The sequence below is a fragment of the Chinchilla lanigera genome, unplaced genomic scaffold, assembly GCF_000276665.1.
Source record: "Chinchilla lanigera isolate Chin_1 unplaced genomic scaffold, ChiLan1.0 scaffold00031, whole genome shotgun sequence".
NCBI lineage: Eukaryota > Metazoa > Chordata > Mammalia > Rodentia > Chinchillidae > Chinchilla > Chinchilla lanigera.
In genome coordinates, this window is record NW_004955432.1 from 19,306,934 (window position 1) to 19,331,287 (window position 24,354).

Consider the following 24,354-nt stretch of genomic DNA (forward strand, 5'->3'; position numbering starts at 1 on the left):
TGGCTTCCCCTGTGAAGGACAAGCACGCCTGCCTTGAACCTCAGTGTTCGGGGACCTGTTTCCCTCACAGTCACACAGCCTTCCTCACCCTCGTCCTTTTTCTCTGCCTGGATTCCGGGCTGCGCTGCAGCAGGTTGTGTACTGTAGAAGGTTCCATACTTCCCGGGTGGGAATTCTGCTCCTTCTTAGTGCTTGCCCCGTTGGCATCATGCCGAGTTACTTCTGAAATGGCAAAGACATACTTGTGTTTTTTCTTTTCCTGGGTAAAGTAGTGGAAACAGGAAAACCTGACAGGCAGGAAGGTGAACGCATCAAATTTGTCACCAAGTTCCACCGGTTTTGTCATCCAGGCACATCCTGTTTCAACCTTTCCATCATCCCGTCCACCCGCAGTTAGGTTCGCATCTTCTCCCTGCTGCCTGCGTTATTGGAGCTGCGCTTAGTGGAGTCCCTTCTTCTAGTTCTAGCGATCCGATCATCCTCCATAGATAGCTGGGTAAGCATTTTTCACTGTGCACACTGAAGTGTTCACGGAATGATTTCTAAGATCCTTGCCCTGCTACAGGACTTCTGTGGTCTGGCCTCTAATTGTTCAGTTTTACTTGCCATGATTTCCTGCTTCAGTCAAACTGGAGTTTTACATTATCTTATACAGTGGCGTTTTCTGTCTTGTCCCTTATTCTGAATTTTCCTATTGCAAAAAAATGGTCTTATTCAGTTCATTTCTTTTTCCAGTAAGCTTCTACACATACGTGGCATACCCCGGAGACGAAGAGAATGTGCTCATCGGCTGACTTCACCGTTACCTACAGACTCTGAGCTGGTAAAGGTCACTTCTCTGCGCCTCAGCTTTCTTATTTATTAAGCGGGGCTGACAGTAGCATCTGGCTTGTAAGTATGCTCATGTGAGCGACCGCTGTTCATTTTATTCCTTAACACTTGATAGAGAATTTTAAGAAACTCAGAATTCCCAAGGATGTGTTGTATTTCCTTAATATGTGAGGCATACTTTCTGGTAGGAATATTGATTCCTGGATTCACTGAATTTTGGTGGAATCAGATGTTATCAAACTGCCCGCTCATCAGACTAAGAACCACATAAAAAAGAAATGTTTTGTACTTGCTTATAATAAAAAAATCAATAAATGCTTTATGAATGAACAGCTTGTATAATGGAAGAATCTATGCTTTGGAACCAGACAGATGGATTCTATGCTTTGGAACCAGACAGATGGATTCAAATTGAACACTTACTGCAGCCACCAAGGAGTATAAAAAAGATGTGGTTTTTTAATGTAATGGGGTACTACCTAGCCACAAAGAAGGATAAACTGGAGACTCCTATAGGTAAGTTGGTGCAATCTGAGGCCATCCTCATAAGTGAAATAAATCAGACCCAAATGTACAAGCATCATATTGTCTCACTAGTGTGAGAAATTTAATGAGTAAATAAGATCCAAAATGTACAGAAGATATTGTGAATTGGGAAGAAACTATTCAAAGGAAAAGACAAATTGTGATGGAGAGAGGGGAAAGGAAGAAAGGAAATAAGAAAAAAAATAGATTTATACACAAGGTAGTTAAGATAGTTATACAGCTAGTTTCTTTTAGTTCATTGAAAAGAAAGGTTTGTGCTAATATGGTTTGAACAAGATAGCACGCCTGTATCTTGCACTCTGAACAACTACTGTGAAGACAGCAAAATGCAGAGCATTACTTATTGTAACTCTCCTGTATTGTAACTTGTTTTGAATCTGTTTTATTATTTTTATCTGTTTTATTATTTTTATTTTCTCTCTTTAAAATAAAAAAATTATAAAACTGTTTGCCACTAAATAGGGACAATTCTTTTGTTTCTATGTGGAATCTGTTATAGTGCCTGAAATGTTATCACTTTCATGAGAAGATATAATCATCTTATTTTAAAATTAGGATTGGTAGACAGATATATGTTTTCCTCTGGAGAAACATTTTGACACTAAGGAAAATATACTTAGTGCTAGTGCTTCTCTAAAGCTAATATCGTGTTTAATTTCTCTGAAGTACCCGTGGGTTTCTGAACACCTGTCTTTCCTGTAACACTCAAAGAGCTCTTGACCTTCTTTTCCTTGTGGTTGTACTAACCTCTTTGTGTTTAGTTTGTGCAAATACATTGTATGCATCTGGAGAACAATCATTCTCCTATATCTTTCTCTTTCTGTGCTTTCCTTAGTACATGTATGGAGTACAGAAAGGTTACGTCCATCATGGGAATCGGTGCACGCACATAGCACACCTTAATTCTCTTTATTATCGCTTTCTCTTCCCGTCCCTTCCCTCCTTCATCCCTCCATATTTTGGTTCCCTTTCTTCTTGCAAAAATTCTTGCTCCCAGTTTCCTATGGTCAATCTTTTATTTTGTTCTTTAATTCACTGCCCTCTCTGTCTCATAGAAGTTTTTATATGAAGTAACATATTAATAACTAAGTGTTGGTTGATAGTGTTGAGCAGGGCCCAAGAAGCCACAGTGGTAACTGCAGCATCTTGGGTCTGGGAGGGTCCGTGTCATGTGAAGCAAAATTCCAGGGAAGAGTTAACGCCTTGAACATGAAGGGGAACATAAAAGAGGTCTAAGGTACCGTAGTTTCTCAGCAGGAGCTAGTACTCTGTTTGGCAAGATTAAAACATAACTGTATGAGGGGCTGGGGATTTAGCTTAGCGGCAAAAGCGCCTGCCTGGCAAGTGCAAGGTCGTGAGTTCGGTTCCCGGTACCGGAGAAAAAACAACAACAACAAAAAAAACAAAAAACAAAAACATAACTGTATGAAACAGGTAAGGAGCAGAACTGGAAAGAATGTGATTAAATCCCCAAAGTGGTCAGAGAAAGAACAAATAAAAATTCATAAAGGTGAGGCTGAAGTCAGGAGATTGGAAACTGAAACGTGAAAGAGAGAGAACTTCATAGGTATTTGAACGCATCTGATGAGCCAGTCATGTTATACTGCTGGACACATTCTCTTGGGTGTGTGTGTGTGTGTGTGTGTGTGTGTGTGTGTATGCATACTGCTATTTTTTTGTTCATTCTTGGACTACATTATTAAAAATTAGCATAAAAAACACAGAACATAAAATATGACATCTTACCCCTTCTAAGTGTATAGTTCAGTAGTGATGAGTATATTCATTGTTGGCTAACAGAGCACCAGAACATTTTCATCTTGCAAAACTAGAATTATATACCCCTAAAAGAACAATTCCCCATTTTTTCCTCACCATGGAAATATATTCTTTCATCTAATCTCTGTTTAAAAATCTATGCAATAATATTAGTTATGCCATTTTATAAGAATTAAATAAGGTTTGGAGGTTAGGAAGATTTTCCAAGGTTTTATAATTAATATAGAACCAATGAAACATGGATTAGGAAGGAAATGAGCTAATAGTCTATAATTTCAGATGAGATACTCGTTGAGCTATATGTTCCTTTTTTGCAGGAGTTGATTTACTAGGCCATTCTTAGACATGGTAGCTCTTGTCTCCAATATCAGATGATATAACACTAGATATTTCTCTATTTTCAAGAGTTTTCCATCTAACATCTATTCTGGTTTAATCTAAAATGTTCACTTAAAGGCTCATGAGTTCAAAGGTGGAGTTTTTGAGAAGGTAACTGGATCATGCAGGATTAATCCATTGATGAGGTCATTAGAAATAAGCTACTAGGAAGTGGGTTTGGGCAGAGAAGTGTGTTGCTGGGGAATGATCTGTAAAGAGTGGTTGTCCCCAGTACCCCTGTGTGGAATGTTTCTGATGTCTATGCCTTGTAGCCTTCCAACCAGGGACTGAACCCTCTGAAGCCACTAGCCAAAAATAACCCTTTTCCATCTTAAATTGTGGATGTCAAATATTTCATCCCAGCATTAGGAAAGCTGAGTGACACGAGGTCTCTGCTGGCTGGACTGATACTGAAGGAAGATAGCTGCTGGACTGAGAAAACAAAAAGAGTGGTGGGTTGCTATGTCCACTTTTTTTGGACATGGCCTCCATCCAACAATCAGATAATTTTGGGGGCTGAGGGACATTGGATCAAGTTTGAAGTCTTGTTAGAACTATTCAAGGGGAGGAAATAAGGAGTTTAAATGTCTCTTTATGGACCATAGAAAGTTAGTCTATTTGATGATGGCAAGGGCAGAGGGAGATGTGTGTACTTTTTTCTTTGCCGTATTTTGGAGGATGTGGTCGGGGAGAATGGAAGTGAAAAATCCAAGATCCAGATATGGCCCTCCACCTAGAAGGGCTCTCTATCAGCTGAGGCTTTATGAACAGATTTCTCTTGCTGAGATCTGTTCTGGTAATAGATCAAACAACACAGGAAGTTCTACAATGTGGTTGTTTAAGAAAAGCCCTGGGAGTGGCAAATGTGCTTGGAAGAATGGGTCAGGAAAGGAAGCCATTGACTGTTGTGAGATAATGCATGATCGTCAAGCACTATGTGATGTGCTTTATGTACATTCTTGTCTAATTCCCAAAACATCACTCTGTGGTAGGCATTACTTTCCTTATTTTACAATGTCTCAGAGAGGCAAAGAGTTTGCCTTTAATGACTTTATGATGACGAGATTACTATGTTGATGATTAAACTATCATCTCTTATCTTTCAGCTTAACTGTCTATGTTTTGCTTTGTCAGTGGATTAAACTGTCATGCAGGTGTACGAGGGGAGCTTGTGAGCAGGTGACGTGAGTGGCACATACTCCTTATTCGGGCTGTTATTTCTGCTTTTCCTCCTGTTTACTTTTTGCTGGTTTTCTTCTCTCAGGGGCATCGCTCCCCAGAGCTTCCTTCCCCTGCAGCAGAAGTTTGTTTCAACAGCAGCAGCGGAGTCCGGTTTGTGATTTTCCCGACTCCGGCAGAGTTGGCACCAGCGGCTGGCTTTCCTGTTTTGGAGATCTTGCAGTAGCTATTGTGATAATTTAGCATTCTCTATTTGCCTTTTCATACCTAATTAAAAACTTTTACTGAATTAGCACCTTTATATTAACTTATTTTTACTCACTCTGTGTGATTTTTTTCTTGGCTGGGCTCTGAGACAATTGTATAACTATTATTACTTGTAATTGTCACCATCCCCATCATCGCCTCCACTTATTATTTTGTAAGTGCCTACAAGGTAGGAGAGTCACACCTGTCATAGTTGGTGTTGGTGGAATCCATACCCATGATGTTTTTTCCTTGATATTAGTCCAACTACCTATGGGCTCTGGTGGAATTTTAAAGGACAAAGACAGCTTAACCTTGCTAGTACTGGCAGTATCTCTAAGCCCTGTATTGCTGAAGCTTTCTTTTTTGCCTATACATTTATTACTAATCAGTTCTCAAAAATGGTTCCAGCCAAGTATTTCATAAGAGTGGAAACATGTTTAATTTTTTCCATGTTGGATCTACAGGGGCAAAAATGGCTTCTCATAGTGCCATGTAGGTGATAAGGGTGCATGTGCGGGTAATCATGTGGGCGAATGAATCAGTAGGTGAATGAGGAAGTTTAGAAATATTACAGCCTCATCTTTCATAGTGGATAGATCCTGGAATCCAACCTCCTGAACTTCGGGCCTTCTCGCTGATTTGCATTTCTATTCTCATCTGAACTGCAGGCTTTAGCTGAAATCCAGGTACCTGAGTGAGGACTGGTAGCCGTTCTACAACCTGTCAACCTCCCATTTCTTTTTCCTTTCACTATTCTGTGCTTTTTGAGCCACTGACTGGGGATGTGCTTCCAACCAGTTAGGACATCCTTAATCCATGGCTGTTATGCCTTCTGTCTAGACGTCCCCTGAAAGCCTCATGTGGTCAGAAGTGAAGCTTTTCAGAGGTGGCCCGAGCCAGGGTGTGTGATGCTGAGATTAAGGATGTGTGATTACTAAAATAGTATTCTCATTAGTTTGGCATAGTTTCGAGTGTGGACAATGGGAAGGCCCACCGTGGGTGTGAGTGTTACCTGCCTTAACGGTGTGTAGCCTGGGTAGAATATAGGAGAGAAAAAGAGAATTGCTGTCTGCACTTTCTGCTTCGTTGCTTTGCTGCCCTCTGCCTGCCATGCACTGCTCTACCTTTGTAATGCCCTTCAGCCTTGGAACTGGATTATGACCCGAAACCTCTACAAACCGTGAGCTACAATAATTCTTCCTTTAACTTTGAGCTTTGAGCATTTTGTCTCAGCAAAGAGAAAAGTAACAAAGACAATGGCATTACCATTGTCTCTATTTGATGAGGGGGCCCTTCTACCTTATGAGTTTATAGACGCAACCTCACCCTAAACATTAGGGTAGGTATCTGTCACCCTAAACATTAGGGTTTGCATACAAGTTGTAGACTTACAGCTGAGGGAGATTTCTCTGTGCCTGCCCCAACCCAGATCCCTAAACACATCTAACATCCTGGATCATGTTCTTCACTCTGCCAGTCTTGGAGTTCCTATATGTCACATTACTAAGGCTGCACAATTTGAGATGTTTATAATTCATGTATTTTTCACTGATGCTCATTATATATGCAGCACAAGCCAAGCAAACACACTTGCTCCTTGACCTCATCTCAGTATTCTGTTTAAATAAAAATTTCCTGGTTAATTTTATGCATAAATAAACTTTTCCTGAGTCTATGACAATTGACAGAATATATGAATATACATGCTCAGATTTGCAATTAAATGTGAATATTATTTCTTCTCAAAGTAAGGTCAGACACAATTTTGCACAAGATTTAAAATTTATCTCCTATTTAATTTCTTTCTTTTTTTCTTGTCATATTTAGTTTCAACTTGATATTGTCTCGACTCTTTTCTCATTTTCTCGTCTACTTCTCTATCTTCTTCTTCTTCTGTACAGAGACAAACCAATCATGGATCCCATTAGCTACCTCTCAACACATCTTTAATGTCTTTCTGGTTTTGCTCGCTCTACCTAAAATATTAGAGAACAGTAGCAGTATTTGCATGGCTCAGAATGCTAGAAAGTCTCATATCAGAGTAACAAAATATAACAGCATATTCTGTGATTATATCTCTCTTTCATAATCAGAGTTCTGTGTGTCAGGTTATACTAGGAAGCTTTTCAAAGAAGGATGCCTTTGAAGTAACCTGCTTCTCCCTCTCTCCCCATGGTTACTCTTCCTTTCAAATGTATAAGTACATGGTAGATTTTAGGGTGAGAATCCAAAAATGAAACCCCATAACACAGGAAAAATTGGAATACAGAAATGGGATAGAACCTCAAGGTTTTACCTACAAGGAAGATGGGAAAGATATCAACAGGAAATGACCCAGTAAAGTCAACAAATAAGGTATAGCTCACTGGGAAGTGGGTAGGAGGTAGTAGGGACTCAACAATAGGATCTGGAGAAAAGATAGTACTCTTGATGAAAACTCTTTAAGGAAGGCAGGCAGGATTTATGTAGAGTAAAAACAAACCTGGTCTTGGAATGAGAGAGGTTAGGAATTTAAGAGCTCAAGCCCATGCAGACTGACTCAGTACTGAGCCATTGAGCTATGACTATCACCTAAGACTCTGTAGATCCTTTCATTAATATCTGGTGTAAAAAATAATGGACAATACTTTGAGCGTGAAGGTAGATATATTATTAGTGAGTCACCTTTGATTTTCTTGTGTATAAAATTTAGAAATCATGACATTGTCACTGGGAAAGGGTTAAGAACTACTTTGGACAGAGAAAGTAAGATAATATTTTTTCTCCAAAAAACAATCCCTCTATGTTTCTTCCTGTTTGAATGATTAGTTGAAATTAGCTGGAAGGGACCTGGGAAATCTTTATAATGAAATATTTGCAAATGTTTGTTTGGTCTGGAGAAGTAGCTGAGTCTAGAGTCGTGAATAATGATTTAGGGCCAACTAAATATCATAAGTTTCTATAATTCAGAGGTTCTCTGCTATCTGTAATTTGCCTTCTCCATTCCCTGACAAGGTCTGGAGACATTTTGTTTGTCAGGACTGAGGAAAGAGGAAGGGGGCTTAGGGTTGCTCCACCTAAAAACTCTGTAGTGCATAGCAGCTCCTCACATTAAAGAGTTACCTGGTCCAAATGTCGCTCATGCTGAAATTGACAAACCCTGCTATAAACCAAGTGACTCCTCCGTTCTTTTTATTCTCCGGAGATTCTTTGTCATTGGGAATGTGTTTCCTGGGGGCAGTTGTAATACCCCTATGAACATTTTAAACTTGTTTTGAATATAACAAATTGATTTTACAGCAACCAGTAATTCCCTAGATGCCTGGAGATTAGCATTCTCTAGCTACGGCTCCTCTGTACAAGTCTGTGTGTACATATTTCTTGATAGTGAGACAGAATGAGATTGTAGACCTCCAAAGATCTTCCCAAAAGAATAACACAGGACCTTCACTTCTGCACTTTTCTTCATCTTAGCTGCTCAATGAAATAGGTACTCTACATCGGAATGCAAGATGTTTCTCCTTTTTCTTTAAACCTGAAGCTGCAGTGAGAGTTGATATATTGTTACTAGTACAGATCAATTTCTTCAGTGCTCTCAAAAGCAACAAGACCTGGAGTGATCCCATCATTCTTAGAAGTTGATGATCATGTTCCCCTCATCCAGAAATGAGCAGATTTACAGCATTTGTGTATGTTGGGGCCACTAAGAAGGTGTATGCCAGCGGACCAGAACTGAATAAACTTTGTTGATCTGTTATCAACTTGGTTTACATGGGAATTATTTTGAGGTGTTTCAGCAGACTTATTCTAGAGTGGGGAATTTCTGTGCCCCTTTCATCATAGGTGGTTGAGGAACTTGTATTTTTTCTTGTCATTTTTAAGTGCTTTTTATGTATCTAACATATAGAATCACAGATTTGAAAAAAGACTTGAGTGAGGTCACCAACCTTCTCACACAGCCAACTGTCCTGCCGCCTGCTGTTCATGCGGCAGTGTTTTATGACAACGCAGACGTGCTCTTTCATTTTCAGATTATCTAGGGCCGCTTTTGCATTAAAATGGAAGAACTGATAGCTGGACCAGAGACCATCTGTTCCACAAAACCTAATATACTTGTCCATCCTTTTATGGAAAAAGATTTTGGACCCTAACTTCATCCATCTTCCTCATTTTGCAGATGAGGAAACTGAATCCTAGAGAGACTAAGTGACTACAACACAGTCACACCACTGATGGAACTGCGGTTAAAGCATGATTAATACACGCTCGGCTGATTCGATTCTCCCTCTGAGTAGATCAGTTGTCTTTACGTCATGCAGATATAGCTGAAGCAAGGCTTCAGGCAAGTGATATCGCACTTTTATGCAGTTAGGTCTGTGTTCTGTGAAGGGCAGCCTCCCGTGCCTCAGTATTATATTCCTCAAAAGTTGAATTATTGATAGTTAGTCAAGGAAGACAGTTTGGTATTTGCTGAAATCTTGAATCTATTAAGAGTAATTGTCCTCATGCCCTGCTGTGGCAACAGCTGACAGTGATGGAATCTATAGAATTCATTTGCATAACATGAATATTCAGGGTTGGTGATGTAAGAATTATTATTAAACCACTGGGAAGGAACACATTCTCCTTAATATTTGATTGAACACTAAATCCTGCTTTAAAAGTAATTCAGTTTGAATATTTTAATAATGAGGAAAGAGAAGCTTGGGTAGAAAAACTTTTACATTTTCCTCAGATACATAAACAGGAAATTAAATTAACTTAAACTATATAATACTTCTAGGGGAACTATTTTGGAATTCGTAGCTATATTTGCTCTAAATCTGTCATACATATATTGGGTATAATGTAATTGAAGTTTGAGTAGAGATTGATTTAAATAATTTCTATTAAAAATAGAATATCTCAAGAAGCATCCTTAAGTATAGGCTCCTAAACATAAATACTTCCATAGCACCACTAGTGGTATTTGTTAGATTTTGAGCCTGTTTGCCAAGTATTATGTCTTGTACCTAGATGTCCTCCCGAAGCTTCATGTAGCCATGGTGGGGAGTTGCAAAGCTGGCTAGATTGGGGTACGTGAATGTGCATTAAGGGTGTGATACTGGAATTAAGGGTGTGGATAGTGGAAGCCACACTCGGGGTCTGGCTGGCACCAACCAATAAGCCTGCAGCCTGGATGGAATATAAAGAGAGAGAAGGAAGGCAGGCTTGCTGCTTTGTGGTCTCCTGTTTGCAATGAACTGTTTCTCCTCTGCCATGCCCCTCTGCCATGCTACCATTCTTCAGAGTCATCCAACCATGGACTGAACTCTCTTCAAGTTGTCAGCAGATATAAACCTTTCCTATTTCAACTTTGACTGTTGAGTATTTAGTCCTAACAATGAGAAAAGTAACTAAGACATCACAGTTACTAGTGGAGATCTTTGGACATCTGCATATGACACAATTTATATTTTTCAAGGGCCTTTGTACCTCTAAGAATTCTGGATACACAGCTTTGAAGTGCCATCATGTGTGAAGAACATTCAGCTCCTCACAGTAAAGATTTTATACATGTTCTCTATGGTGTTTTGTTTATGTATTTGTTTTTGTTATTCTGGTTTTTTTCTCTTGAAAAAAGAAAAACAAAATTTATATGTATATACAAGGATACCTGGGATAGGTATATTGCTGATGTCTGTGGTTTATTGAAAAGGACAGTCAGTGCTTAAAATTTTAGTTTTTCTTGACCAATTTTGAATCTGGTAATCAGAATGACTGATCTGAAAAAAACAATATGCAGTATAAGAACCACTGCTGGACTCCTACCATCTTGTATGGTGAAGCTCTGCATCATTTCCAATTTTTTTTTTATTACTTGTTACTCTATTTGATTGTTTGATCAATCTTACATTCTTACATCTGGTGGACTCAGCAACTTCACTGAAGATAAGGGTGTGTAATGTAGCAGCCATTGTTAATTCCTATCATTTTGTTTTGAGGTCATGTATCCTTTTTTGTTGTTTTTGTGTTGTTTTGATTTTGTCTTCATTGTTGTTTTGTTGGTCTTTTTAATCTTTAAAATGGAATTTAAAAAATGAAAATAGGAAAGAAAGGAAACTGATCTAATTCATTCATCCATTGAACATGAGCAAACCTCTCCTATATGTTGAATGATATATTAGGCTTTGGTCCTACAAAAGTGAAACAGACATACAGCACATGTCTTCTGAAACTCATGATCTAGAGGAGGTGATAGGCAAGCAGGCAGGGACTTTTGACAGAATGATGCATATTCTATAATAGAAATAAGCTCAGGATACTGTTTTGGACAGTTTCTCTTCCCTTTAATCTGTTTTTCAGCATTTGTTCTTCTGTCCCAACCAGCTGAAGTGTGGTTGCCCTTGGGTTCAGATGGGTTAGGTATCCTTATATTTTCCATTTCTGCTCCTCCTCCTGTCTTACATGTGCAGGTGTCCGCTTTTGGTTTAACCAACAGGGTGCTCGTCTCCTTGACTCTTCTTCCTGGACTGGCTATCTACTCTTCCTGGCTTGGGCTTTTCCTCCTCCTTCTCTTGCTCATCCACCTCGTCAAAGTTAATACACATACTACATGTTTCTGTCTGCTGTCAGTAACTATACTCAGAGATCACGTAGCGATTCTATTTTGGATGGGAATTCTTGAGGACTACACATCCTTTATTTTGTGGAAAGAAAAGATGAAAGATCCCATTTCAAGTATTGTCAGAGAAAAGAGAGGGACCCTTTTGATGTCTCAAGTTACATTATATCAATAAAGGGAAAACTCGCTGAGGCGATGGGAGTGAGAGACTGAAGCAGCCACGTAGGAATCCCAGCGTTCTTTGCTGGCTCAGTGGTCTCCCACCTCAGGCTGTTTGCCTCCTTTCTTTCTTGTAAGTGTTCCATCGCTTCGGGGTTCGTGGCAGCACGACGCCGGGAAGAACCTGGCTTTTGGAGTCACACAGTGCTAAAATCACGCGCTCAGTTTCTGCGGAAACATATGCAGCTCAAACTTTACTATACCGCTTGGTTTCAGATTTGCAGTCAGTATGTTCTCCTTTTTCCTCTTTCTTTTCCTTTCCTTCACTCAGAGTGGTCATAAGCAGAAGTCATTTGCACATGTCTGAGAAAAGAAGATTTGTACATGGGGAGAAAAGTGAGTTTAGAATTGACCTTCACAGTGGAAATTCAGAATCTGGAAGACCCACGTTATTTATTCATAATCGCTCATCAGGACGCATGGGGGGGGAGAGTGCTCTGAGCGCGTAAGTCACCGTGACAGCCAATCTTCAGTGAGGGCCTCCCAGTGAAGGGACACAGACCTCCCCCAAGTCGGGCAAAGCCTGGCAGCAGACGCATCGCAAGGGAGGTAACTGTTGGGAGCCATGGCAGCAGAGAGGGGAGATATTATAGATTCTGTCTGTGAGGTGGGATGGCAGTGTACATGGGTTTCCAGATGTCTGATCTTTTCCAAAGGGCCAGTACCCCAAGCTCTTGGTTTGTTTGTTCTGCTTTGACTCAGTGACTTACAATGATACAACATGTGTTTAAGTACAAGAGGGTTTAGAAAACCTTTAAAGAAATGGACAGTCATTGAAGTAAGCAAAGTTCCAAAGGAAATTCAATCTTATGCTAATTTTACTGACAGGACTCAGGGCAGACATGGCTAAGCATTCTGGCTGGAGCAGGGACCTTCTCGAAGGTGTTGTGTGGTCTCTGCTGACACTGGGGGGAGTGAACCAGAAATGTGATAACTGCTGAGGGCACAAATGTCTGAATCCACTCCTTCTTGGAGCAGAGCGCCGTGAGTGGAAATTGGAAGAAATAAATTAAACAAAGCATCTCCTTTTTCTCTGTCGCCTAGAGGAAGAGCTGAGGTGGGATAGGCACGGGGATGAAGGGCTGCTGCCCAGGACAATGCGGTGAATGAAGACTGTGCGGATAGACAGCATCCGCAGTGACTTTGGAGCAAAGCAGCTGCACTGGGAGTGTTGGGCAGTTGACTGACTGAGTTGTGAGGCCCAGAGGACACACTGCACAACCTCTTAGAACAGGAAGTCCGTAAACGGGCTAGGAAACGCGCTGCAGAATAGATGCTTAGTGATGTAGTCACGTGCCCAAGACGGAAGGCGGATAAACAGCGAGAGGAAAGAGGGAGGCAGCCACCATGGGGGTCGGAAGCAATTCTTGGATGATTTCTCCAAGGGTAAAGATGTGCCAATGGCCACTTGGTGATAACTGTTGTATTTTATCAGGGCAGCTTGGTGCTTTCCCTGCTGACTCATCCCAAAGCTGCTGCTTCAGCAAAACTATAGCTTCATTGGTCCAGGAGTTTCCTGAGTCTGCTTTGGGAGGCAGAGATACTTCCTGAGCTATCGGGAGACTTCACCGAGGCCAGGCGAGTGCCGGCGCTGAAGAATTTCCAAGATAGTTGCGGTGGTCACAGGGCAGAATTTAGATTGGATTCTTGTTCCGTCTAACCAAAGTTTGGAAATCACCTGCAGGTTTCATTTTCATTAATATAAATGATAATACACTCATTGCGAGGCTACCACAGGATTTGAAAAATGATCCGTCACAGCATTTTTCCCCTGTTGTTCAATATGGCCGACCTTATTAAGGCTGTATCAATGGAGTTGTTCTGCTCTATAGCATAATTACAATCATATTTCTGCTTCTGCCTTGTGTATACATATACAAAAACCAAAGTTATACTTTTGGTCAGATACAGTGACAAAACGCACAGGACCTAATGCAACTGATTGCTTTTGAAAGGATAGAATTCACTCTTTTGGTCCTGAGTTAGGATTGTGATTTGCTAAATCTAGTAAAGAAAAAGTAACTCATTAATCCGGAGTTGGAAAAGATGGGTGAGGCAGGTAAGGGTTGGCCTCCAGTTTCCATGCCTGCAGTGTGTGCCTCAGGGCAGAGCTCGAGCAGTTAGGGGATGCTTGAAAACCAGAAGACCCGGAGCAGCGTGTCCTTAAAGGTCAAACTCATACTGAGGAAGTGTAGTATTTCAAAACCCTTGGGGAGAAGAAAGTCTGTTTTCTCCTTGCCTAAGGCTCTGCTCCCGACCTGCTACTGGGTGCTCTGCACCTTCTCGTCAATCCCTTGCTCAAGCACACAGGAGCAGACTCGTGTAATGGGAGAAGTGACTCTTTAGAAGGGTTGGGTCCCATCTGAAGAGGGAAATCGTCTCCCGTGCCCTTCAGCACATTCCTGGGAGTTGGTGGTGGATGAAAGTCACACCTCTGATTGGTCCTTGGAGTTTCACAGGAGAAGAGCGTCACCCTACGTGGGTAAGTTTATTGGCACCAGTGATCTCTTATTTTTTACTTCTGGTATTAACATTCTAGGGCTGCCCTAACAAAATAGAGTGGCTTAAAAGTAGACATTTATTTTCTTATGATTCCAGAGGCTGGAAAGCCAAGAAAAGGTGGCTCTAGGTTTGGCTGTTCCTGAGGACTTTCTCTTAGGTATGTTGATGGCCACTTTCTTGTATGTCTTTAATATTCTTTTCTCAATAAGTGAGCACACTTTCTGTCTCTACTCTGTGTGTGTGTGTGTGTGTGTGTGTGTGTGGTGTTGGACACACAACTCAGGATCTTTGCACTGAGCTCATCCCAGGCCCTGTTTTATATTTTGAGACCAGGCTTAAACTTGGGATCCTGTTGCCTTAGCTTCCCAGAATGCTGAGATGACAGGAATGTGCCACGACTCCTGCTTCTGCCTCTTCTTGGAAGGACATTGGCTCCACCCTTGTGATCTCCTTCAACCTTCATGATCTCTTAAAGTCTCTGTTTCTAAGTAGCCCTGCAAGTGAGACCTTTAACACACGGACTTTAGAGGATACAGTTCAGTTCATACCACTTTTCATGCAGCTTCTGTTAGTGCGGAACACCAGTAGAAATGTAGCTTGAGCAAAAATAAACCTGGTTTTTTAAGTCGCTGATATTGTAGGGTTTCTTGTTAATACAGCACAGTCTAGTAATTCATATTAGTACTTGTGGCATTATTTTCTGAGTTGTGCAGCAACTGATTTTCCGGCTAAGAGACAGGACATCCATAGATACGGCATTCCTGTGCATATGCCTGTAATCAGTATTATAAATTCCCTCTAGAAAGAATAGTGACTCTCAGGTAAAAAGTACCAAGTGCAATTTCAACCATGTGTAGCAGCTATTTGTTGAGGACCTATAGTAGCGAGAAGCAAGCATTTCTTCCAACCCAAAGGCCAGGGGACAAGAGACGTGAAACAAAGAAACACACACATGTTTATGTTGTTACAATCCAGTTACATGCCTGTCTCAGATTTTATTTTATTTTCCAATTTTGGCTTCAAAGAGAACAGTTGTCTTCCCTCTCTGAATCTGGGAATTAGAGAGTGGTTACCTCACAGACACAGGCAAAGACTAAAAGCATTTTATCTTAGGTAGCACGAGTGGAACTGTCTCAGATCTTTGCAGTCCGATTTGGGAATCATCAGCGTATGATGATATATGATGCTGATTGAAACGGTTGAGCTCATCCGTGTTGGATGAGACCAGTGTGGTCGAGAAGAAAGCAGGGACGAGAGGAGGGGCCTGAGAAAGCCACCGCTTAGAAAGTAGATTGTCAAGTTAATTCAGAATGCCTGGAGAGGACCTCAGGGAGAAGCAGGCAGAATTCAAGAAAACAGTAGTTGAGAAGCCAAGTGAAAGAGCTTTGTAAAGAGTCGGAGGGACTGGGTAGTCTTTCTGGGAGTTAAGGACGTGAGAGCAAAATTGTGTGTGTGAGATTTAGCCACAAAGAGATCACTGGTGACTACAGTTAAAGTGGTGAAGGTAGAAAAATATGCAAAGGAGGTGAGAAGGCAGCCCTAGGATGTTCCTCCGATTGTCAAAAGCATAACTGTGGAGGCCAGAAGAAAAATAAATATTAAAGAAGAAACAGAGAAGGGAAAGTTATCAGTGAGTTTTCATACTTTAGGGTAAGAGAAACAAATATGACCTTTCTGGGAATGGGTAGGAGAGTACTAAGAACACAAGACAAAGGAGAGGGGGATGATTAGCAGAGCTGCTCCTGAGATGACAGGCGCAGAGGAGAAAGGGTCAGTCTCCTCAGGAGGAAGGACTTTTCTTCTCTCGGTAGTGTGGGGAAGGATGAGAAGACTGCCGAGGAGGAAAGCTTACAGATTTGCAGTACGACAGTGCAGGAATTTATGTCCGCTGGTAGTCAGAGTGCTGCTTCCAGTTATTTCTGGTTTTTCCTTCAGGATATTTTGGAATTGCACTTCTCTGCCCGCATGGAGCTGCCATTAGACTTGCTTTAGTCAATAAAATGCAAGCAAAGTCTTTTAAGACGAAACTGCTAGGGGCAATGGATGATTTTTCCCACGGTTTTCCTTCCCTAAAGTGATTGGGAGCAGTCCAAATGGTGATGTTTGGTTACCCAGGGTGCTGAGTAAGGCTAGTCCAGAGAAGATCCCCGTGGTTCCCAGCCGACATGTAGGCTGAAGAAAAAATAAACTTGATTTTTCTCCTGAACCACTGCTTGTTAGTGCAGCCTAATCCAGTGTATTCTAACTGTCACGGTGGCTCATGTGTTCTCTGAGAAGTGACAATGAAAATCCTTCTGAACTTTACAGTGAAATTATTATTTATTTGAAAGTCAGCATCAAATACCAATCATGCCAGCAATTGTACACAGTTGACTAAACACAGAAGAAATGACGGGTGTATTCAGTTTAATTTTTCTTCACATAGAGGTAGAAATGAATCCCCGTTCACACAAAATAGCTTTCTTGAAATATGCAGAATGCCTGTATTTTGTAGAGGTGCTTCTTTTAAAGGATAAGCATACCACTGACAAAGGGAACTCTTATTGCTAAAAATCTACTTTAGAATATTCCCTTTCTAAATGATCATAAAACAAAAGATAAAATTATATTAAATATACAGTGATGGAAAGACTTGTGGGCTCCTAGAGACATCAAGAAGAATTGCTTTTCTACCAAAACTTCAAGATAAAATTAGTAATTTAAGGACACAGTGAAAAAAGGCGGAAGACTAGATTTTGATTCATGATGAAAATATATGAAAGCCACTGGTCTTGTTAAGTCTTTTAAATAGACACCTGCTGTCCATTTGAAAACAATTTCAAGACATAGGAACTATTATGTGTGTGTGTGTGTACATGCGTGCGTGTGTGTGCATATTTAAAAGTCTAAATACCTATAAATAAACTTTATAATATGATTTCCTAGTAAGAGATGTTTTGGTTTCTATTCCATTTTAGCTTGAAAACATTTTAAGAAATTCTTAAGTGAAAGAGTTTTAAAGAGAAGAAAAAAAAAATCTCTTTCACCTTAATTTCAATTGTCGTCCAGATGATACTTGTATGTGTTAGTTGCTCAAAGGTTTTTTAAATAGAGAAAAATTAATAATGCATCCTCCCATACTCTTGTAAGTTCTTACTTCTGATGAAATCCTAGACAAAGATATTGCTACATCTTAGAGCCTCAGAGTTGTTTTGGGGTCAGTTTGGGTTTGTTCAGAGGCCTCTTCTTCAAGCTAAAATTCAGAATGATTTTCACACAAACTAAAAGTAGATAAACAAGTAAGTTTATGTGAAAATCAATGTTTTATTCTAATAGCTACAACGCTTATGGAAGATGATGATGTATCTCAGTGAAGAGTGAAAATAACAGGATGTCCTGCTTGGTTTTCAGTGAGGCTGCTGGGTAATTAGATTTTATTTGGTGAAGGTTCAAAGGCATTAAAAATAAATAAAACAAAACACAATAAATAAATCAGTAAGCAATAGAAAACAAGCTCCAACTGCCTGAAATAATTTTGAAAATTACCGGCTCTCATATCTGCAAGTCCACAGGTACTGTGGGCTTCAGAGTTGCCTTGACCTCTTTTTTTTTTCTTGTACCGAGAATTGAACTCAAGACCTTGAGCTTACCAGGCAGACGCTGTACTATTGAGCTATATCCCCCGCCTTGACCTGTCTTTCTTTACTCTACTTTCTTCCACGCATTTTGTGCATCCCGTGCTATAAACAAGGGAGGAGCTGCAGTTGTAGGCTTTATGTTTATCCAGGGAAACACCACAAGGAAGCGGAGGAAATACATATGCACCACAGTCATGTGACACTTTGAATCAATAAGATCTAGCAAAATGGAATGTTCTGTTTGGTTTAAACCTATTCCGAGCCGTCTTGGGACTGGATCAGACCTTTGTGGGAGGATACTTGACAGAAAGCAGGAAGGAATGAAGGAAGGTCAGATGCAGTCAGGCAACAACTTTACCCAGAACACTGATTTGTGTGATTAACAGCTTTTGTTAACTTTCTTTGCCCACTGAATATTTTGGTATAGAGAATTGAAAGTGTTATTCTAGCTGAATTTTGAAACAATCAAGTCAATGGTATAATTCAAATCCCTTAGAGACTCTAATATATAAAAATGTGCTAATTTCATCGCTAAGGAACACAATTCTAGTGCTTCCTTCACCTGAGATTAACTCTAGAAAGCTACTTCCTCACTGAAGGTTTTGAGTTTCCTTAGCCATAAAATGTGAGAATCTCCGAGATGTTTTCTAGTCTCAAGTTGTGCAACTTAGGTCTGCAGGCTAAATGACATCTCTAGGAAAGATGATGGTGAATTTTCAGGAATAAGTAGTAGAATTTCATGTATAAAAGATCAAGGATAAGAGGCAATGTATTTAAGAAAGGGGTTTCTTCTTGTGCTAAAACCTCACCGCCTGAGCAGCTATCTAGCTGGTGGCTTCTCCTGAACAGAGAGAGACCCATTCCATACAGGGTTACTGAGCAGTGGGCGCAAGGGTCAGCTGCAGAGACAAGGACTTTGGAAGGAAAAGCAGTGTGGCTGCAGGTCCCTGAATTTCATTGCATTTCTTCTCTCAGTGTAACTGAAATGATGAACCATTTGAAAGATGATTTCCATGGCAGAATGTGCCCAAAACCAAGCACGAATTTTATGAGGGTGGTTGGTGGCAGAACCTCCCTGAGACTGAGGGAGAAGAAAATTCTGATGAGTGACCACACGGTCTCTTTATTCTACAGTATTCATTTCACATGAGATCAGTAAACACTTTCTAAGTAACTGCTACAAATCCCACGGCCATTGTAGCTACTGATTTCACAGTTCACTGTGCATGTCACCAAGGGTTGCCCGTACCCAGAGATGTCATTTTCATGGTAACTAATGCATTTTTAAATAAGAATAAGATAAGAATAAGATAAGAAATGTGAATAAGAATAAGATAAGAATAAGATAAGAAATGTGAAGAGTAAAGATCTTTTAGCAAGGTATAACTCTAGTTAATGTATAAATGCTTGACGTTATGAAACAGAGTTTTTCAAAGGTGGACGTCGTAGTCCAGCAGTTCGGATTGGACCTTGGTGAATGACACGTGAAATGGTTTTAAAATGAATTGCCATTCTGCTGCTCACATTTGACCATACCAAGGTAGGCTTTAATGTAGGTGAGCAATTATGAAGGAACGAATCATGCAATCAGCCCTTATTTAGTTATGTATTGTCTAGGCCCTGCTACCTCCTTCTCTTATTTTCTATCATTTCACTCTGTATTTGCACTTCTATCATTAGAGAGAAAAGGTAAAATTAAGATAATTTTATTTTGTTTCTCGAGTCCTATCTGTGAGGACACAGTAATTACTCCCTTCGTTTATCAGGGGTGTATTGAACAATCCTCAAAACTAACCCCCCTTGCCCTTCCTCGATTAACTGAAGGACTTTCCTGCTAGGATGTCACGTGTTTAATGTGCCTTTTGTCTGGAAATTGCTCTCCTGGATGTCTCCAGGAGTTATTCACCATTCCTTTGTATCTTTTCTCGAAGCTCATCTTCTCGCAGAGGTCTTCCTGCTGTCCTTAGTAAAGTAGCAACCCTCACTCCCACTCCCATTTTGCATATCATCTGCCTGAGCTACTTATACTCTAGGTTTTTTGCAGTCTTAACAAGTCTACATTCATTCATTCATTTTAGCAATATATGATCCATCCATTCATTCTATATATACCACTAAAATAAAATCAGTAGGGCCTAACACAAGAGAATACCCCCATTTTTTCATGCTATTCGGTTCCCAGGTTCTAGAAGAATAGGACACAGTACTTAGTAAGAATGCAAGACTTATTTTTGGTACCAGGAATCGAACTCAGGACCTTATGCTTGTCAGGCAGACACTTGTGCCACTGAGCTATATCCCCAGCCCCCCAGCAATTATTTTTGGAATGACTGAATAAATTTGTAGGTGGAAGAGACAGATTGTATGCCCTCCTTTGGGGAACTAATTTTTGGAGACTTGATGATAAATGAAGCTGAAGATTATAATGGAAAAGTTATGTAAAACAAATTATAATGGAATTTAAGCAAGAGTATAATGGAAAAGTTATGTAGAGCAAATGAAATTTATAGTAAATTATAATGAGCCACATAGGGTGGCATACACCTGTAATCCCAGCACTCAGGTGGCTGAGGCAAGAGGATTGCTGTGAGTTCAAGCCCAGCCTACATAGTGATAACTTTTCTCAAACAAACAAACAAACAAACAATGGCAACCACCCCCTCCCACAGAAAACCCAACACTACTATGATAAATTATAATGGATAGTTCATCATACCATAGTCACCCCATCTACTGAGTGTCAGGGAAGTCTTGGGAGAGGTGGGCATCAAACTGTGGTTGGTGGGGGTAGGAAGATGACAGAGAGGGGTCAGAAGAGGAAGGAGCAGAGCGTACTGGAGTGAAACACATTGAGGTGATACTGTGAGCAGACGACATTCTCTATTATACTTTATGTGAAAAGTTGGTGTTTGAATAATCTTGAAAGCACATGTTCATGAGTGAAGTGTGCCCTGTTCCGTGAACTGCAGGGTCTGCACTCCTGATTATATTATACTCCACCGGCTTTATGCAGTAAGCCTCCTCGACCAGACCGCATTGGCCTCTGAGTCAGCAAACTTTGTCTTAGAGTGTTACATCCCAAGAAGTCCAAGTCTTCCTGGAAAGTTGGGAAGGGTGCATGCTGAACCTGAGGTCCTGGAAGTCCTACTATAAATCAGAATAGCTGATCTTAAACATTACTCTTATTTTACATTTTCAAAGTACGTGAGGTAGGGTCATATATTATTTATATGATTTCATATGATTCAGAGTAATTCTATTTTCTAATGAATGCATGTCTACTGTATTTTTAGGAAGTAAAAAAGTGCATCAAATTTCAAACCTACATACTATCCACAAAATGTGAGTTTTAAAAGGGCCATTTCTGACATGGGCTGTTACTTCCATAAAAGCACCATATCCTAGAAGTTAGTAGTGGCTATGCTGGACCAGCTTCCTGCGGTTTGAATCCAGGCTTCTGCAGATACTAGTTATATAATTGTGTAAGTTACTAAACCTATCCGTGTACTGTTTCTCTCCTTTGTAAAATCTAATAATAGATTTTACAATATAATACTCGATAATAGAGTCAGCTTAATAGGTTTATTATGAGGATTAAATAAGTTAACTTATGTAAAACACCTGGAGCCAAGGTTAATATTCAGTAATCATCCTACAATAAATGACAAAACTGTAGTTATTATAATTACTGCAGTATACCCAGGAAAGCTTTGGAAGACATGTACTAAAAATATTTGAGTAAGAGATGTATCAATTGTTTATGTTGCTCTCAGGAAGAAGGTAAATGTGGAACAACATCATTTTACTGAATAAAATTCTATGTTTTGCACTTATTGGCTGTGGCCTTTCTCTCTGAAAGTATTACATTTCACCCCACACTCATGGAGAATGAAACACAACTTGTTGAATTCTGCTGGAACAACTACCCAGGGGAAACTGTAATTTCAGTCCACATTCTTGAGGGTAAAATTTCTGTGGAAGGCCAGCAGTTTCCTGGTTTTGGAGTTGGAAATAAACCCTGAACTCTGATTTTGTTTGCATATTCATCTTCTATCTTTTTTCTCCATCATCCAGATCCACTGAAAATAGTGTTGAAAGCTTGGTGGAATGGTGTGAGAATATGAAAGACCTGGTTTATATTAAATCAGTCAGGAGGAGAAGGAATACTCTATTGAATACTCAGAGACTACCATTCATCCGTCTCTCTCCTGATCACAGGTAAACTTTTAGAGGCAAGCATCTAAGCATATTTTTAAAGCTATTTTAAAGCATTCAGGCAATGGCTAATTTAAGTTTAGAAAGTAACTCTTAGTGTGGTTTGTTTTATGTTCCCTATTTAAGAAGTATGTCCAGTGTAATATGCTGTGTGAGGTGATGCATATGACATTTCCTGGTTGGGGAGGCTGTTATAACATGTTAGCAAACACTGACTGTCTGTAGCGCCCTTTACCTGCATTATCTCAGAGAACCTTCACATGAAGGAGATGAAGAAGAGTTATTAACTTTGCAACAGATGAGGAAACTGAGATTGAAGAACACTGTGGAAAAGACACAACTAAGAGGTGGTGAATCAGGATTAGAACTTCGGTCTTTTGATTCCTAGAGTTGTGTTGCTGAGTCCATTTTGCTTATCATTAGAAATGGAAATATAGGTCAAGCAATGAACACTGTGACATAAATTGGTTAGGAATGGGAAAAAAGAACTACATTGTAATTAAAAAGAGCTATTAACTAGGTTAAGGTAAATCTAAATGTTCAGGCTCAAAGGACAGCTACAGTAGAGATTGCTACATAGGACTCCATGTTTTACACGATAATTTGGTTAGCCCTTTTTATAATTACTTGGGTTATTTCCAGGTTTCCTATCATAAACAAATCCTAAATGATCATCTTTTTCTCTAAAAGATGATGTAAATATTTCTCTAGAAATAGTGGATTTTTAGAAGCTGAATTACTGAGTGAAAGGCATGTGAATTTAAAATTTCCAAAAATATTGTAAAAATCTGTAACATTATCCTCTTAATTTCTATAGCAGTATGTAAGAGGTCCTGGTCCTATTCCACTCGATCTGGTTATTAGTACTTTTGAAAAATATCAGGACTACAGGTGATTGATACCTTTTTTTTTTTCCAATACCGGGAATCGAATTCACGACCTCATGCTTGCCAGGCAGGCACTGTGCTGCTGAGCTAAATCCCCAGCCCCTGATACCATTTTATTTTGAGATAGGGTCTTGCTCTGTAGTTCAAGATGGCCTTGAACTCACTACATAGTCCAGTCTGGCCTCAAACTCCTGGTGATCCTCCTGCCTCAGCCTTTCCAGTGCTGGGATTATGAGCATGCCTGCCCCTTAGCATACTATTGTTTAAAGTTGTGTCTGTTTTACTATTAATGATACTGTACATCTATTTTTATTGGTTTAATTTTTTTTTCATATTTCTTTTGGGCTTCTACTGTTTTCTGATGGATATACAAAGCATTTTATACATTTATATTCATTAGTAAAGAAAAATTTATCCAGACTCTTCTTGTTTTCCAGCCCATTTGTCATGGATATTTTACTAAGAAGTAAAATAAGAAAATTGACCAGCAGAGCTGAAAAGGCAGAAAAGTACAATATATAGATAATCTACATGTGATGGACCATGGTTCTGAATAAGCAAGCTGGTTGTGTCTCACACAAAGCTAGCTCACCATCTTGGCTAATATATTAAAATATAAGCTGTTAATCACACTGTATCATAATTTTTTTAATTCACTTGGATGAGAATGCTTGAGGTTAGGGGCAGTGTCTCCCTTTTCATATTAGTAATGCTTAGCAAAATACTCGTTTCATGGCTGTCTTTCAATAATGATTGCTGGATAAGTGGTGTAAAGAAATACCTGGGGAAATGAACAGCCTTTTGTTAAAAACATAGCAACTCATTCTTTTAATGGATTTTATGTATCAGTAGCTGATATATTATTACTCATATAGCCAGTAGGAAATTTTAGGCCTACAGTAGTTCTTAGGTAGATGTGTTTTTATTCATTTTTGGTCAGATTTAATGAAGATAACCATCCTCCATGATTTGTGTTATATATTTATAAATAATCTAAACACTTCTGGGGCTGGAGATTTATTTCAGTGGCCCAGCGCCTGCCTGGCAAGTGTGAGGTAGTGAGTTTGATTCCCAGTACCAGAAAAAAAACAAAAAAAAAGCAAAAAACAAAACAAAACACTTCTCACTACTTCTCACCAGGAAGTCACATCCATTCTTATAATTGTCAGTTCTAAATTGTTGCATTTTAAATGCAAACTTCCTTATGGAATTAGAGGCAACTTATTACTAGGTGGGTAGGGCTCTATTCCTGACTTGTTTTATCCTTGAGAAATGCTTGGCATAAGACAAGTAGTCATCCAAGAGGCTGAGGAATGTCGTAATGGCATTACCATTCTAGAGGAAGCGTCCATTTCCCTGAGACGGGGGG

The 24,354-nt window shown here is 39.8% G+C and overlaps 1 long non-coding RNA gene across 2 annotated transcripts in view; it reads left to right on the top strand.

Moving 5' to 3' along the window:
- The window catches only part of LOC102007263, a 47,715-nt gene that overhangs the window by 16,370 nt on the left and 6,991 nt on the right, over positions 1–24,354 (top strand). For both annotated transcript variants that reach the window (XR_261536.2, XR_001234678.1), the window contains exons 2-6: positions 351–496; positions 736–891; positions 12,809–14,246; positions 14,363–14,423; positions 21,958–22,101. This is a non-coding gene — a long non-coding RNA (uncharacterized LOC102007263). The remainder of the gene's footprint in view (positions 1–350; positions 497–735; positions 892–12,808; positions 14,247–14,362; positions 14,424–21,957; positions 22,102–24,354) is intronic.